The 18,287-nt window shown below is 34.5% G+C and overlaps 1 pseudogene; it reads left to right on the top strand.

The window, feature by feature from the left end:
* Positions 1–303: 303 nt before the first annotated feature.
* LOC132287552 (small nucleolar RNA R71) lies at positions 304–402 on the top strand (annotated as a pseudogene).
* The last annotated feature ends 17,885 nt before the right edge of the window (positions 403–18,287 follow it).

Raw genomic sequence — 18,287 nt, 5'->3', positions numbered from 1 at the left:
TGATTTGCCGAGTTTTGGTTGATAAAAAATTGATCAAACCTTTGAGATAATGATTTCATTTCGGCGGTAATTTCATTGGAGTGATCGACTTGATGTAAGCCAACACTCTTTCTACCACTAGAATTTCTACCATTCTTCGAAGATAAAGTACGATGCAAAGAATTTTCACCCATGCTCTCAATAAGACGCCACATGTTATCTTCATGTCTATCAATGTAAGAGCCACCCATGGAAGCATCAATCATGCCTTTGTAATTGTCCGATAAGCTCTCAAAGAAATATTAAACTAATTGCCATTTGAACATGTCATGATGTGGACACTTCCTAAGCAATTCGTTCAAGCATTCCCATGCCTCACGAAATGTTTCTTCATCCCCATGTGAAAATTCTCGAATTGAGGTTCTCATGGCATTGGTCTTAGAAACCGGATTGTACTTATTCAAGAACTCTTGTTGCATTTCCGCCCAAGAAGTTATTGAAAAAGGCCCAAGATTGTTAAACCAATATTTTGCCTTGTCTTTAAGGGTGAATGGAAAAATTTTAAGCCTTAAGACCTCTTCCGGTATGTCCGTATATTTTATGGTGGAACAAATTTCAAGAAACTCATCCAAATGCTTATAAGGTTCTTCACTTGGAAGTCCATGATAGTTAAGAAGCATTTGAATGGTTTATGGCTTAATTTCATAGTGGTGTGCTTTAAATGGTGGCAATTGAATACATGCGGGTGCATTATTTTCGTTAGGCACATAGTGATCTCGTAAAGCAAGGGGAGGATTAGCAATTGGAGGTGCAACATGGGCACCTTGGTTGCTTTGAATGATGGGAGGTGGTGGAGCATAGATTGGCCTTGGCATTCCCAATGGAACTTGGCCTTGTTGTTGTGGTGGATGAACATATGGCCTTGGCATGCCTAATGGAACTTGCATGTTATCATGATGCACATTGGGGTGGAGGATACCTTGTTGGTCTATGTGACCAAGGTCCTCCACATGGTCCTCATTGTGTCCTTCCACTGATGCAATGGATTGACTAGAGCTACCTCTTCCCCTAGGGTTTCAAACAATGGATTCAAGATGAAAATTCAAAGGGACAAGAGTGGGTCTCAATGATCTGCGACCATGCATGCATAATGCAACACAACAAGCAATAACAACAAACACTTCACCTTCATAACAAATCAATAATTAACGAACTTCCTCCACATACAATGTTCGTACTCCCATGCTTTAACAATATGCAAGAAAAGTAAATTGCCTCCACACAGGCTCACGATTTATCTAAGAATTGAATTACAAGCCTCCACGCGGGCCGATGATTTAACTAAGGGATGAGAAAGAAAAGCTCACAAAAGTCCTTGAACACTTCAGCTCCAAATTTATAGCTTAGCTTAGCAATTTTTAAATTTTTAGCATTTTTTCTTTGCTTGCTTAGCTCCTTTGCTTGAATATCCTTTGCTTGCTTCCTAGCTCAATGCTCCTTGTCAATCAAGAACAAACACAATAAGTAAAAAAAATTGAAAACAAAGTAACGACACGATCAAAAGAGTACTAATTCCTAATGAATTCCATAAATACGACGTTGCCAATCAATCAATCCCCGGCAACGGCGCCAAAAACAATGGTGTCTTCTCGGAGGTCACACAAAACAATGCACAAAACTTCGAATTTGGAAATTAGTGTCAAGTGGGCACCATAATTTAAATTTATAAACCGCTTAACACCTATACTATGTAGTATGAGTGAGAAGGGATTGTCCCAAGGGATTGAGTTGTCGTACTAGCTTGAGGAATCAAAATTACGGTTAGTAGGTCGAGTGATCAAAATAGTGGTTGGTTGGTTGAATTAAACTAGATGTAAATTAAACTAGAGTAAGTAATAATGCAATAGAGAGAATAAAAGATAGAGAGATCTTGGGGTTTAGAGATCACCACTAAGCATAGTTTTTCTACACCTTTAATGAATGATTAATGAGGGGAAGAACATGCGTTGCAATAAAGTGTGTGTGTGTGGTTGTTTCAACAAGCATGGATGACAAATTAAGCATATATTGTCTAAACAACATGGTGGATAGCACAACATATCAAATTAAGCCATTAATCCTTTCTTTAAGCTCACAATCCAAACACATCACAAGGTTAGAGATACATGTTACTTGTTTTTCATAAGTATGGAACATCAACAACAAGCATGGATTGTCCTCCCATTTAACAACTACACTACAACTAAGCTAATGGCATGAAATTAAACTAATTAAACTAAGGGAGAGGCACAATACATCAAGTAATGAGTATGAACCATCAAATAAACCACAAGAACATGACATTAAGCACTAAGTCTTGACAATCTCTAGATCTATAGCATCAACACACACAGACATGCATCAATAACACAAGAAATAGAGATAAACACATGAACATCTATTCTAGCATACATAGATATATGGATAGAATGAAATGATCAATTGGAAGTATTAAATCACATAAATCATTGAATAAACAAGATTTATATATATAAAAGTGTCAAGACATGAATTACAATACAAATCCCCTAAAAAATACATAAATCAAGAAATAGAAAGCATGCTCAGGGCTAACTCTAGCCCCAAGAGGATGTCTAGCCACTCATAGATGATGTCCTCCAACCCTCAAGGGCAAGCTCCATGAAAGAAATTTGCTCCTTGGTTGATGAAGAGTCTTCAATGGTGTCTCTAGCCTCCTCCTCTTCTTTGCTTCCCCCCTAAGAGTTCTCTAAGGTATGATATGATATGAGATAATATAATCCTCTATGTTCTATATATCCCCCTACAAAAAGTAATCCTTATCCTTATATTGGTAGGTCAAATGACACCCAAAATGAGCTGTGGTCGTACAACAAATATTCTCCAATGATTGGATAAAGGACAACTTTTGTGAGCTGGAAATTAAACTTTTTCGCACTGGAGAAAGTTCGATCGATCGAACCTTAGACTTGTATCGATCGAACATGGTTGAGATCTATCGAACTGAAGTTGGATCGATCCTCAATGGTGGCGCCTTTTTGGATAAAAACAAATCTGAGATATTTTGAAGATATTTTTGGGAAAAGAACAAAAGTGGTTGGTAGGGTGGTACAATTGAATAAGATCAATCATTTTGATAAGGACAAGAATGTTCGATCGATTGAAGAAGGAAGTTGGATCGATCAAACTTTTTAGATCTTTGAACAAGGACAAATGTGGCTCAGATCTATCTTGAAGTGCTGAGATTGATGAAAGTTGGATCGATCGAACTTTTTTGAGATCGATCGAAGTTGCTGAAATTCTACCATTTGCTTCCTTTTGCTCTACTTTGCTCCTTTCTTTGATTTTTCCCAGAATTGCTTCAATTATGCTCTTATTTGGCTGAGTTAGCTTATTTTGGGGATAATTACCTAAAAATGGAAATAACACGAAATCAATACAAAACGGTAAAATAAAGTATATAAAGATTCTAGAATACCTAAACTTAAGGGGTTTAAATACGCACTTTTCAGCGCTCATCACAAACAAGTACAAAGTACAAAATAAAATAAAAGAATAAATAATACGCTGAAGAAAAACTAATAAATAAAATTTCCATTAATAACTCGCCAATGGTTACAACTCGGGAATCTCGTAACTCTAGACCCTTAACCAAAATTTACTATCCATAAATCCATTAATAATTACTAAAGTAATAATATCCTACTTTGAAATAAAATAAAAATAATAGATAAGTCCTCCAGCTGCAGTTCCTCAACCTTGAGACTTGAACTTCTAATAATTTGAAAAATAAATCGTGGGCTAAACCCTACGAGTAAACTCTCTCTATCAGGCCTCTAAAAACCAATAAGTAGATCATCTCTGATCAAAACCAAACCTAGTAAAGTTTTAAGTTTAATAAAGATACACATATTTATAAATAATTATATACAATATAACATTCATTTCCATTAATAGGTTCATTAATTTTCAAAACCATTAAATCATGATTAAAACATAATCATACTTAAACCAATCCAAAATCTCCTTTTCTTTCAAAAAGAAACTCCTTTAACCGTAATTCCATTTTAAATAATTATTTATTCATTTAAATAATAAATCATAATCTAAGGAATAATTCCTTTAATCCAAAACCCTATAACCACAAATGAATGATTTTATTTATTTAAATCATCAAGCAAAGATTTATGCTTTGACAATTCATCCATACCTTCTCCAATATTATTTTATTAATATATATAAAATAATACACTAACTTGTGAATATTAGATTATTCTAATTTAAGAATAATAAATCATAATCCAACCTATACATACAATAGCCATAGATGAAATTTTAATCATCTAACACATAAAAATTTAATTATGCCTTGGCAAATCAACCATGCCATTACAAATATATTTATTTACATATCGGCAACTCAACCATGCCTCCTTAAGTATGTTTATTTATATATTGGCAATTCAACCATGCCTCCACAACTATATTTATTTATACTTTGGCAATTCAACCATGCCTCCACAAGTATATATATATATATATATATATATATATATATATATATATATATATATCTTGACAATTCAACTATGCCTCCAATTTTTAACTTAACAATAAACCAATTCATATATAGACATCCCATGCATATTATAAGCATCTCCTTAATTTAATAACCAGCCTATTCATGTATACTAAATAAGAATAATTAATATTAATCATCTTAAATAATAAATATATACATACACATATATTATATAATATATATATATATATATGTATAATACCATCGATAATAATCTTTGATTATCTAAATCATATATATACCTATATATCAATACACACACACACACACACACACACACACATATATATATATATATATATATATATATATATATATATATATATACATACTTCCTTCCATACAAAACATATATTAGTTAAACCATATATACATATAATTTATATATGTATATATAGAAACCATAAATTATTGTTTCTATATATGGTTTCTATATATACATATATAAATTATATGTATATATGGTTTAACTAATATATGTTTTGTATGGAAGGAAGTATGTATATATATATATATATATATATATATCCACAAATCCTTCCATCACAAAGAGTATTAATTAATTATGTATATACCAATTAAATACTACTAGATACCGTAGTAGTACTATATGGCTCTCAGAACACTAAGAACACCTCCTCTAATGGTTGCTTTCAACCCTAATTGCTTAAATATCAACTCTGGGAATTCACCGGACCCCACAGGAGCTTCTGGGACCTCACACGCATTCCCACACGCCCTCACACGCTCCCACACTCTCTGCATGCGCTTTCATGCGCCATCATTCACTGGCAGGCGTGTTTACGAGCCTGCACGTGCCCTCACGTGCCTGGTGTACTCTCGGTTGAGCTGGCTTCTTCCTACTGGTTACTCCTTTGTGTTTTAATGAGCCGCACCACACAGGGTCTATCTCTCTTCCCTTGATGCTTCAGATCTATAGCGCACTGAGATCAGGTGCACCTTACTTCACCTGATCATCTTCCCATTAATCAAGACCTATTAGCGACCCAGATTCTTTGCGCACCGTGGTTGTATGCGCCGCATCACACCCTATCAATCTCCCTTTAATCAAACCATTTTTATGGTTCAGATCCGCATGCCTACCTTGTTAACATAGTCCGCATCACACCGGATTGTTCGCCCTTTTGATGTGCCGATTTCGTTACAGAAGCCTCGTATTATACAATTAAATCCAATTAAATCAAACAAATCATTGAAAAATAAAATAAAAGTAATTAATCCCAATTAATAAATCCTTTAAAATATTAGGGTATTACAAAACAAGATTAGTACCAACATAAAAAAAAAACCCCTAAAATACTCTTTCTATCATCCTTGTTACCAGCCCAATCAGCATTAGTATAGCCTGCAATCTCAAAGTTAGACTCAGAAGAATAACACAGTCTATACTTCAATGTATTATTGACATAACGAATAATGCGCTTGACTGTAAGAATGTGTTGTTCTCTAGAGTCATCTTGATACCTAGCACAAACACCTACACTAAATGAAATATCTGGCCTAGTTGCTGCCAAATACAACAAGCTACCAATCATATTTCTATACAAGAAATGATCAACCTTGTTAGGATCAGAGTCTCTATCTAATTTGGATGAAGTACTTATAGGAGTTTGCACATGCTTTGAATCTTTCATATCAAATTTCTTAACTAGCTCCTTTGCATATTTTAATTGAGATATGAAAATCCCTCATCAAGTTGTTTCACTTAGAGACCTAAAAAGAAAATTAGTTCACCAACTATGCTCATTTCAAAAATATTACTTATATCTTTAGAAAAATTATGAACAAGGTTATCACATGTAGCACCAAAAACAATATTATCCACATATATTTGAGCAACAAGAAAATCTTTTCTTTTCATGAAAATGAACAATGTTTTATCAGCTCCTCCTCCTCTGAAGCCCTTATGTATTAGATAAGAAATTAGCTTCTCATACCATGCTCTAGGTGTTTGCTTTAAACCATAAAGAGCCTTTTTAAGATAAAACACAAAATCAGGATTATGTGGATCAATGAAACCTTTTGGTTGTGCTACATAAACTTCTTCCTACAAAAAATAACATTTAGAAAAGCACTTTTCACATCCATTTAAAATAATTTGAATTTAAAGTGACATGCAAGAACAAAAAGAATTTGAATATACTTAAGTCTAGCAACAGGTGCAAAACTCTCATCAAAATCAATTCCTTCAACTTGAGTGTATCATTGTGTAACCAATCTAGCTTTATTTTTCATCACAAGACCATGCTCATCAAGTTTATTTTTAAAGATCCATTTGGTCCCTATTATATTAACATCACTAAGTCGTGGCACTAGTTCACAAACATCATTTTTCATAAACTAAAGCAATTCTTCTTGCATAGCCTTAAGCTAATCAGAATTTTGAAGAGCTTCATCAACATTCTTAGGTTCAAACTGAGCAATGTGACATTAGTGTTCTATGTCATCTACAATGCATGAGTGTCATAACTGATCATGGACTGTACTCCTAGTGCCGTGCTGATCCCATGGACCTATCACTTTGTCAACTGGATGACTTTTTTTTTTTTCCTAAATGAAGGATTTTTAAAAAAAAGTATAAACAATAATGTATATGGAAAAATAGTGAAGGCATACCATCACTTTACAAAACATAAACTACCCTAAAAAAGGAAATGGCAGAAAAAAAAAGCACTGCTAAGAACAAATTGGTTACAAAATATCTTGAAGGCATACCTCCATGACATCAAGAACCTCCCAAATAATACACTTAGCTAATTCCATTGAATCTCTACAGATATCATTATGGATTCTCTCATTTCTTTCTCTCCAAATAAAATACAACACTGCAGTAAACAAAATTCTAGCCATTTTGTTACTTTTTCCTGGAAAACATTGATTAAACACCATTACCAAGTTCTCCAAATCTAAGACCCTTTGTAAATTCCATCCAACTATTGCAGAGATACCAACCTTCCAAGTAAAGTCATAGCTGCAAAATAAATGATCCAGAGTTTTCACACTCTTAAGACACAAATAGCATCTTGATACAATAAAGAAACCTTATTTTTGCAGAAAATTATGAGTCACTATACCCTCCTGCAAGACCAAAATAGAATGAGTAGACCATCTTGGACGCCTCCCACTCTAGCATAAACCATACCAGCAAACATTCTGTCTTGGGCTTCTATGCACCTCCCAAGCTGCTTTAAAACAAAAATTGGACTTCCAGTTTAATTGATCAACTCCCCTAAAGATCCTATGATTGTAAAAAACATGCCTCAATTCTTGTGAAATATTAAGCAACATATCTTCATTCCATTATCCATCAACAATAAAATCACTTAATAAACTCTGTTTATTTCTACTAAGGGACCCCAGCAACCTACGGTTAAATAGGTCACTTAAAAATTTTCCTTCACACCATGGATCTAAAAACACTTGAATCTACTATCCATTACCAATTCTATACCTGCAATTTTCTTTTATAATGTCTCTAATAGCCACAATGCTTTTCCAGATTGAAGAGGATGATTCCTTAGGAATTACAGTCCAAAAGGAAGAATGTCTCAAGTAATTTTCCTTAAACCAAGCCAGCCACAATCTATCTTTGGATAACAAAAAATCCCATGTAAGACTACATTTAACAGCCTTGTCAATGGCCCTCAATCTTCTCAAACCTAAACCCCCTTCCTCTTTAGGAACAACAAGTTTATTCCAACGCAAACCATACATTTTTTTCCTGTCTTTAACATGCCCCCAGATACAGTTTCTCATTCTCCTTTCAATGGTATTAATAATCACAGCAGGTAGGGAAAAAACAGAGTCCAATAGAGTACCAATGGAAGAATTACAGCCTTGCTAAATTCCACTCTACCAGCCATAGAAAGATGAAGACCATTCCATCTAATTGTAAGAGAAATAGCCTTCTCTACCAGAATTCCTATAGGTTCATCAGTGGTGACATCTAATTCCCCATCCTCATTGTCATACCCCTCGATTTTAGAGCCACGGGTGATCAAGTCCGAGCACAGATCTGAGAGATATCAAACAATTAATATGTAAACAAGCAGGAACACAAAAGAATTAAGAAATAAATTTAAAGCTGAAAAGAATTCTAAATATTAAAATTCTCCCAAAGATTATACATTAATATAATTTAAACTTTCCAATCCGTACAACTCGGGAATCCATCTAGTGGACCCCTAACAATCTCAAATGCAAATAAACTACAAAACCAAAATCCAAAACTAAAATAAGAAAAGTAGTCTTACGTAGTCGGAGGAGTGAGTGTCTGTATCTGCACAGCACGATCGAGCCTTAAGCCTGGAACTGACAAACACCTGAAAAATAAGAGTGGGTCAGACCAACATGCAAGTTCTATCCTATTACAATCCATACAGAAACCTGATACACAAATACATCCTAGATAGCTCAACAATAACTAGAGTAGCCCATATATGTATAAATACATACTATAGGACACTCACTAGTCCACAGTTCTGTCTCAACCTAAGTAGAAGGTAACCTGCAAAACGTACGTAACGTAGTCATGTATGCCTAGACCTACCAGGGAAACATCATTAGGTCCAGTTATCCATCTTAGGTGATATACGCACCCTAACCATGATCCTGAAACTCAAGATCATATCACGGTACCATAAGTATATATATAAATCCTTCCTAATACAGTAAAATAAAACAAACATCCGATATGTCGTTCAACTATTTTAGTTGACAGGACATGCATCCATGTAGGATTTAACTGTTTTAGTTAATCCATTCCGTATGTATGAATAGGTAGGACATAGCGTTTTGATCTAATCCATCCCTAATATGCTACCGTCCCATACCGGTGCATATAATGCATATGATCCATAAATGATACATACTTATTTGAACATCAAATACATCCAGAGCCAAACATAATAGAAATCGGATATAGACAAGTAACTATTATGCATCCAGTATATGATTATTATCATAGAACTTCCTTTTAAATTGTTAAAGTAATGCTACACAATTTAAACTATTCACATCCATATAATTGACCGAACAGAATTTATAACAGTTCACCAATTAACATCCATAGCACGATATAATGATAATCATAAGTATACACTGAGCACATTATATGAATTCCAAAATTATTCTCATAGTAGTCCTGTTCGTTTGCTAAAATAAAATTAGCAACTAAAACTTCTACAACTCCTGACAACATGCAACTTTGTATCTAAAGTTCATGATGTCTATAACCATAACCTAAACCAACATTTCTGGCCTTTATTAAATTATATATATCATTTATATAACATCCCAAAAGTAACTTCCATACCAGTCTGTTTAATTTGCTACAACAAACTAGCAATTAAATCTCCCTCTTTCCTTGACAGCATGCATATTATAATTTTTTTTCTATATTTCATGATGTCCCTTAATATTAGCACACTAGCATATACTAACTGTTTTAAGGTTTTAACATGTTAATTTTAAACATTTAAAACCCCCCATCACTTTCCAGAAATTAGCCGGTTCTCATGCTTCCAGAGCTGGCTCTCCCTCATGAAGATCTGACTCTCTCACCTAGGGAGCCGGCTCCCTCCATTAGGGAGCCGGCTCTCTTCCTGAGAGCCCAACTTCTCCGCCTATGTTCTTCTTCTTCGCTTCCAACGAAGTGCATGTCCTCTGTCCCAATTTTTTTTAAAAGTTTTTAGGATCCAATTTAAGTCCTAAAAGTCCTAGAGACTCCTCAAATTCCAATATAGATTGATTGGCAAAAATTTAAAACATAATCAAAATAGTTTGTGTAACAAAAACGATTTCAGTTAATTAATCATAAAGACAGTTTACAGTTTGGTATAACATGCATTAAACATCTGCTTTAAAAGTTGTATTAATTCCTGGAGACTATATAGCATGCATAGAACACAGGTTTAAGGGAAAGAAGTTAGGATAAAACTTGCCTTTGCTTTCAGTTTTGAAACCTTAAACCACCGTGTCTGAATTCTGGCGAATCCCAAGACTGTTCTCCACCTCTATTCACTGTTCTCCTCCTCTGTTGCCTCTTGGTACCACCCACGAGCAACTCCCTTTCCTTATTCCTTGAGCCTCTTTACTTCCGCTCAAGTTTCTCTCTCTTTTCCTCCCAACTCCTTCTCTGTATCTCTCTGCCTCACAGTATGTGAATAGGGTTCTCCAACCCTAGCATACATCACTAATAATATATATATACGGCTAAACCCTAAGTCGGATTATACAGTATATATATAAGCTTTCACTAAACCCTAATTCTAAACCCCTAATGAATTACAAGTCGGCGACCATAATTACATAAAAAAAAAAAAAAACACCTTACTACATACGATACATATAAATTATCAACCAATTTAGTCCACCTAAGTGTACACAGAATTAAACCAATAAATTATATAAGCTACTAAATGTTACATGTCAATTAAATCACCATTAATCAAATAATTAAATTAAATAACAATTAAATAACTAATTTACAATAAATAAACAATTACAATTAAATAATTAATTTAAAACAAATAAACAATTAATTAAAAACACATACACAATTAATCAATTAAACAAATAAGCACATAATTCAATAAAAATGCAAAAAAAAAAAAATCCTTAAATCGTTAACTAAAATACCAAGACTATCCTTTCTAAAATTAGGGGTATAACACTCATCTTCTTCAACCTCTTCACCATCTCCTCCTAAATTCTCAACTCTTTCTTCCTCATGAATTGTAGGTTCTTTCTTTTCTCCTATAATTTTAAAATTAGTTTCTTCTTTATCAAGTTGAAAAGAGGTTATCTTAGATTTTGTATCATCAAATACAACATTTATAGACTCCATAACCACTTTGGTTCCAAGATTAAAAACCCTATAAGCCCGACTTATTTGTGAATAACCCAAAAACATACCTTCATCACTTCTAGAGTCAAATTTTCCCAAGTGTTTCCTGTCTCTAAGGATATAACAGTTACTTCCAAAGACTCTAAAGTATTTAACAGTAGGCTTTCTATCATACCATAATTCATATGAAGTCTTTTTAGTTCTAGGCCCAAGATAAACTCTATTCAGTAAATGACAAGCAGTACGTACTGATTCAGCCCAAAAGTGACTTGCAATTTTATTCTCATGAAGCATAGTATGAGCCATACCTGCAATTGTCCTATTTTTCCTTTCCACTACACCATTTTGTTGTAGTACTTTAGGTCCTAAAAATTCATACTTAATATCATACTTATCACAATATTCAATAAACTCCTTATGTTTGAATTCACTCCATTGTTGCTCATAATCCGATTAATTCAATATCCCTTCTCATTTTGAATAAATTGGCAAATAGACCTAAAATTCACAAAAGTATCAGATTTTTCTCTCAAATATGTAACAAAAGTAAATCTAAAAAAATCATCAACCATAACAAGCATATATCTTTTTTCTCCAATGCTATCAGATGCTATGCGACTCATCAAATCCATATAAATCAATTCTAAAGGTCGAGAAGTGACTTTATGAATAAGTCTCTTATGTGACACTGTAGTTTGTTTTCCTAATTGACATGGACCACATATTTCATTCTTAGGCATCTTCAATTTAGGCAAATCTCGAATAAGATCATTATTTAACAAATTCACTAAATCATTAATATTCACATGTCCAAGTCTTTTATGCCATAAAATAGCCTCATCAGTAATTACAGAAAACACATCAATGAAGGATCAGAAACCACAACATAACAATTATCAGAAGTTCTAGTTCCTTTCAAGATGCATTCACCTTTTTCATTGGTTACAAAACACCCTTATTGAGTAAAATTGACTTGAAACTCCTCATCATAGATTTGACTAATACTCAACAGATTAGCAGCTAAACCATTAACATATAGAACATTTTTTAACTACATCGTTCATAGAAATTTGATCTTACCTTTACCACTTACAGTAGAAGCATTACCATCACCAAAAGTAACAATACCAGCTGAACATTCCTTAAAAGTGGTAAACAATGTTCTATCCCCTGTCATATGCTTAGAGCAACCACTATCAAATTACTAACCACATAGACCAAGTGCTCTAAGTGCTGTGTGCATGGCAAGGCATTTAAAGTTCTCTTTTTTTTACCAAAACAATTTTAGATTCATTATGCAATGATTTTCTTATTATTCTAGGCAAAGTGTCACAAGGCTTAACAATTCTAATCATCATCTTCTTCTTCAAATTTAAACTCTCTAGATTTTTCAATTTCTTTCCTAGTTCAATTTTTCTTTTTTGACACTTATACTTGATATACCCTTTTTCACCACAAAATGACATGTTGAAATAAGTTTATCTAAAGATAACATAAGCTTTGGTTTCAACTTTCACAAAAATATCTTTCGATTTTATAAAATACAAATCCTTTGAAATTGAAGCAAATTCTTTGTCATAACTAATATTCTCAACCACTCCTTTCAATTTATCAATTTTGCAAATGTCAACTTCAATTTTCTAAAAAGACTGTTTTGATTTGACAAACTCACTACTCAAATTATCAATTTTAAGTTCCAGTGATTTATTAAACAAATTTACCTTCTTACGTTCCTTTTCCAGAAATCAATTTTATGCAGAAGATTCAAATTTTTATGGCCAATTTCTTCCAAATTCTTATTAGAGACAGAAACTTCTAACTTATAAATATCTCTATCAAGTTACGCAAGATTCAATTTCTCTAACAAATTTTCAAAAACCTTTTTAAACTTGGACTACTCAATTTGCACGCTTGTGACAGAATAAAAACAGGAGGTAAAAATAACACATCAACAAAAGCTGAATTTTCAGACATGATGCAAAAATCAACAATAAATCAACAAATATGCTCTACTCTGTATATCGAGTATCCAACACTGATACTAAATTGTGAAAATAGTGTTAACACGGGGTGCGGAAGTTATTAGTTGATTTTAATTGTGATTAAATCCTTTAATGACCTAGATCTGATTATCAGGTTACTTTGTTCAATTTATGATTGATTAAAATATATGTTTAATTAATCATCCATAATCATAAATATAAATACAAAAAAGTAAAGCAAGTTAGAGTTAGAGAGATTACACCAGGATTTTTTAGCGAAGAAACCCCAATTGATAAAATACGTCAACTGTTTGCATGGGAAAAACCTTGTGAACTGTTCAGTCCAAAGTAAACCGATCCACTATGTTTGAAACAAAGTACACCGAACTTTGACTCTGGCTCATACCCTATTGTTCTACCAAACACCAATTGCTGACAATCCTCTAACTTTGCGACTCTCCGTCCAACAGCAACTTGACATCAGGCTTATGCTTGATATTTGTAGAAGAGTAGCTGGTAGATCAGACAACACTGCTCGAATTCTCCAACCCTTTTAAAGTGTGATCGCTTTTACTTCTGTTCTTCAATGTAATATTTCAAATTTTTACCATTTTCCATTTTCTGGAATTTTCAGATTTTTTGAAGGTATTCGTCTTTTCTCATTTTGCGTACTGGACACCGTGGGGTGTGCTGGGTGTGTCCAAGAGCTGGTTGAGGTATTTTATTGAGTTTAGGACTCTTTGAAATGTAATGGTTCCCATTTTGGCATTTTTCCATTTTCCGGGCAGGACGATTTCGGGTGGGACCCGCTACCAGAATTGTTGTGTACAAGGGTTATGGTTAGGTCCATTTGTATCAAATTCATTTTAATTAGTGTGTTTTATGTGGTTGTGAGTATGTATATATATATGTGTGTGTGTGTGTGTGGTAGAGATTAAAGTAAAAAGAATATATATATATATATATATATATTTATTTATTTAAAGGTGGGACCCACAAGGATTTTTTTTTAGAAAATGGACCCACTCTTTCTGTACGTGAACCTCTCTCTCCTCCTCTCTATTTTTCTTTCTTTTTCCTTTTTGATTCAAAATCTTCAAATCTTGATTTCTCTCAAGCCGTTGAGAGATTTTTAATGCCGTTTGTGGCAAATTAATAAGCTCGTCAAGATCTTCGTTTTGATCGGAGCCAAGCCTTGTTTGGTGCACTTTGAAATTTCAAAATCTAGGGCACAAAATTGGGAGTTTTTGCATATTTTGAGGTAGGGGTTTCTAATTCCCAATTTCTTATTCCTTTGTGAATTTTTCTTCAATATTTGTTGTCAAGCATGCCTAATTTGAGTTGATTGATTTGAAAATAATGTAATTGTTGTATTTGAAATCTATGATTATGTGTGTTGATTGAATTGTATGAAAAGCATACCTAAATGTTAATTTTTATGCCATGGTGTTTATTATTTTGCTAGAAATTGCTATATGGAGGCATGTTAAATTGTGTAGTAGAAATCCTTTTATTTTCATAGTAATGGCAAAGTATGTGACATGCATTCATAGCATTGGGCATGAAAAAGGGCAAAGTGATTTGAAGTGAATGAAAAAGGGAATTTTTGGGAAAAAGTTTTGATTAAAGTTGTTTTGTGAAAAACCCGGTCGCTGCGAAGTTACCAAAGGGCCGTGGCGTTAATATAACCTAGAGGGAACTAGGGAAATCACCCTAGCGTGGTTGACCTAGTTGGGCCCCAAATGATGCCGTGGAGTTACCAAGGGTCAGGGACAATAGCTAATCCTTCTCTCGTGTCACCGAGGAGTCACCAAGGGATGGGTTATGTTAACGGTTTGAAAATTGGAGAATGGAAGTGATTTTTGAAAATGGGGAGCAACATACATGGCATCGCATTTCATGGCACGGTATTATTTATTTTGAATTTGGAATTGATGTTATACTCTTTCCCGGTATAGCATGACCCCTATCCTCTATTCCTATTCATTATTTGGATTCACGGGGCCACAAGAGCTGTGTCTTAGCAATCTTGCTTATCCCTCATTATTTACATTTTTTAGGTCACGAAAAGAAGGTGGCAGATGGTAATCAACCAAAAGCTTGAAGGGGGATAGTGTTTCCTCATTTTTGCCTTTTTTTGTATCTTAGCCCATTCTTTTGTAAAGCCGTAAGCTAAGAATGTATTTATTTTACAATGTAACTATAATTTCATGATAACACTTGATATATATTTGGAACTATGTAATCATGGAGAGATGAATAGGACATGGAGCTATATTTTAACCAATTATAGATATTTTTTAATTGTACTATGATTTCCACTATTGCCGTGAATTCGGATTTGGTTGTACACCAGGTTTTTAGCACAGATTAGCTCACAAAATCCTAGCCATTTGATGTTTCAAGCTGCAGATAGCAACTATTTAGTGTCTGTCAGCCGGCTGACAAGGAGATTAGCCAACTGACGGAATTATTCGAGGTTATTCCAAAGAGTTCCATTGTGAGAGGCCTTGTTTCGGCCGGCTGAATCTCACCATCAGCCAACCAAAATCCCCAGGTTCGGCCTACCGGACCTCCCTTTCAGCTGAGCGATGCACCACTGTAGCAAAGTCCCAAGAGCATGTAATTTTCACAACCATTTCAGCCGGTCGACCATATAGTTCAGCCAACTGAACATGTCGTGTTAACCGGCCGACCCAAGGCCACCAGCCGGCTAATCCTTCCCTTTAGACTTGCACACTTGATCTTTGTTCTAAAATTGTGCCTTTGAGGTATTTTGGACCCTGGATAGACTCATGGGTTAGATTTTGACATAGGAATGAACGGTGTTAACTTAGTTGATCTCGGGTTTGGGTAAGGACCCGTTTAACGATTCGGACCCACAAGTTCGGGTCGTTATAAACTTGGTATCAGAGCTTTAGATTCAAAAACCTAAGGACGACGGGTAAGGTTGACCTAAGTGGGACTTGAGTTAATTTGGAAGTATTGTCTATTAAAGTGTTTAATGTTTTGAGAAGTATGGTTACGTGTTGCTTGTTTATATTTACGGTTTTGAAGGCATGCCTATTTGTTTAAGTGTTTACGTGATTAAATGCTAAAATTTGTGTTATCTAGCCATTCATGTGAAGTAGTAATATAATCTAACTATGAAAATGAAATGTGAATGTATTTGATAGCATGTTATACGTGTTAAAATGGCAAGCTATAAGTACAGATTGTGCAAGTGTGCATTATAAGAAATGATGATGAGGATAAAAGGGATGTTTAATTTCACCTAATAATTTAATGGACACGGTCGTGTCAAGAGTTATACTTCGGTTATTATGTCTTGTGTATATGATAAGCGCCGAATATTGCATATTTAAGCGCCCTTTCTTGCATTAGTTAAGTCTGTTAATGGAGTATAATGTACATTTTTAATTTATTTTTGCACTTTTGTCTTGTTTCAGGTCGGTCTCCCTGAATTTGATCAAAGAAGCGGTTTTGACATCAATTATGTTGAAATACGTGCGCTATGACGGGGTGTCATCTTTTGGACCTGACTTCTCCTGTTGCCGTTTTATGAAGTCATGACTGAGTGTTTGTCATGGGAGTGCATCCACGGTTTGGCTTGAAGAAGGCTTGCAAGAAGGCTTGAAAATGTGGCAAACGGCAAGCTCCCGCGAGCGCCCGCCGCGCCACCACGGGCGCTTGCCGAATGCCTCACCTCTCTGTCTAGTTTCGCGGTGCCTTGCAGAAGCCCCCGCTATAGCTCCCACGTATCACCGCGGGCACCCGCCAAACATGCCAGTACCATCCTCGCGAGCCGCAGCTTCCGCGGGCACCCGCCGGCCCTCTGCAGGCAGTTCACATGCCCCTTTTTTTCAGCATTTTTGTTCCCTTATCTTCCTTTTATGTGGTTGAGATTGAGCCAGAGGGGAGAGCTCGGGATTTTGGAGTATGGGGAGTAGGTTTTGGAAGGATAAGAAGGGGGTATGATCATACATATCTCATATCTCAAATTTGAAGAGCTAGAGTGGAGGTGGAGAACTTTTTGGGTGTTCTTGGAGCTCAAGGTGCTACAATGGAGAATTCTTCTTCTTCCTTCTCTCCACTCCTTGCATTAATGGGTAACTAAACCTCCATCTAAGGAGGTGATGATGCCTTCCCTTGTAATCATGTTTTAGATTAGGCTCTATTTTGGGGATAAATATGTATAATTTTTGGTCTTCTCATAATCTAGAGCATATTACTTTTTTGTAATGAATTTCAATGTTCATAAATGATTGATGTAAGTTAATTATCTTGTCTTTGATGATCCTTATATTAATCATATTGCTTGAGTTTTCATGGTGAGAATGGAGATAAGGTTATGAAATGGTTTAATGGCATGTTGATAAGTACTTTGATAGATCATTGCTCAGGTGATGCTTTTGATGGTTTATGCTTATTTCTTACCTTCATGTGCTTCATCATTTTATCTAGGGCTTGATAATCTTTCATTCAAGTAAATTTAGTTAAGCTACACTTTAGTTAGGTAGTCTAAACATGTCACCTTTGAAGGATCATGCTTGCTTGAGATTTAATGTACATCTTGTTGATTATATGGCAACTATGTGTTGCTATATATTTCTTGACCATCATATATTGTTTTTTTTTTTTTTTTCCCCCAAATTGAGCTCTAATTTAGCATATGTATAGGAATGGAGGCGGATTCACTTCCCTAGTCCTCTTTACTTGTACTTCATTTCCTTTAAATTCTCGCAAGCTTTTATTTTATGCATCTTAATTTCATAGCTTAAGTGACAACCAACAAATTCTCTATGAACACCCCGTATCATTTTAAAAAGACTCTAGACACTTAGGTTGCCATAGATTA

Source organism: Cornus florida, unplaced genomic scaffold (genome assembly GCF_030987335.1).
Source record: "Cornus florida cultivar Cherokee Brave unplaced genomic scaffold, ASM3098733v1 CherokeeBrave_3.0.0_Hap2_Chr11, whole genome shotgun sequence".
In the NCBI taxonomy this organism is placed as follows: Eukaryota; Viridiplantae; Streptophyta; class Magnoliopsida; order Cornales; family Cornaceae; genus Cornus; species Cornus florida.
This window is presented reverse-complemented; position numbering and strand designations above follow the sequence as displayed.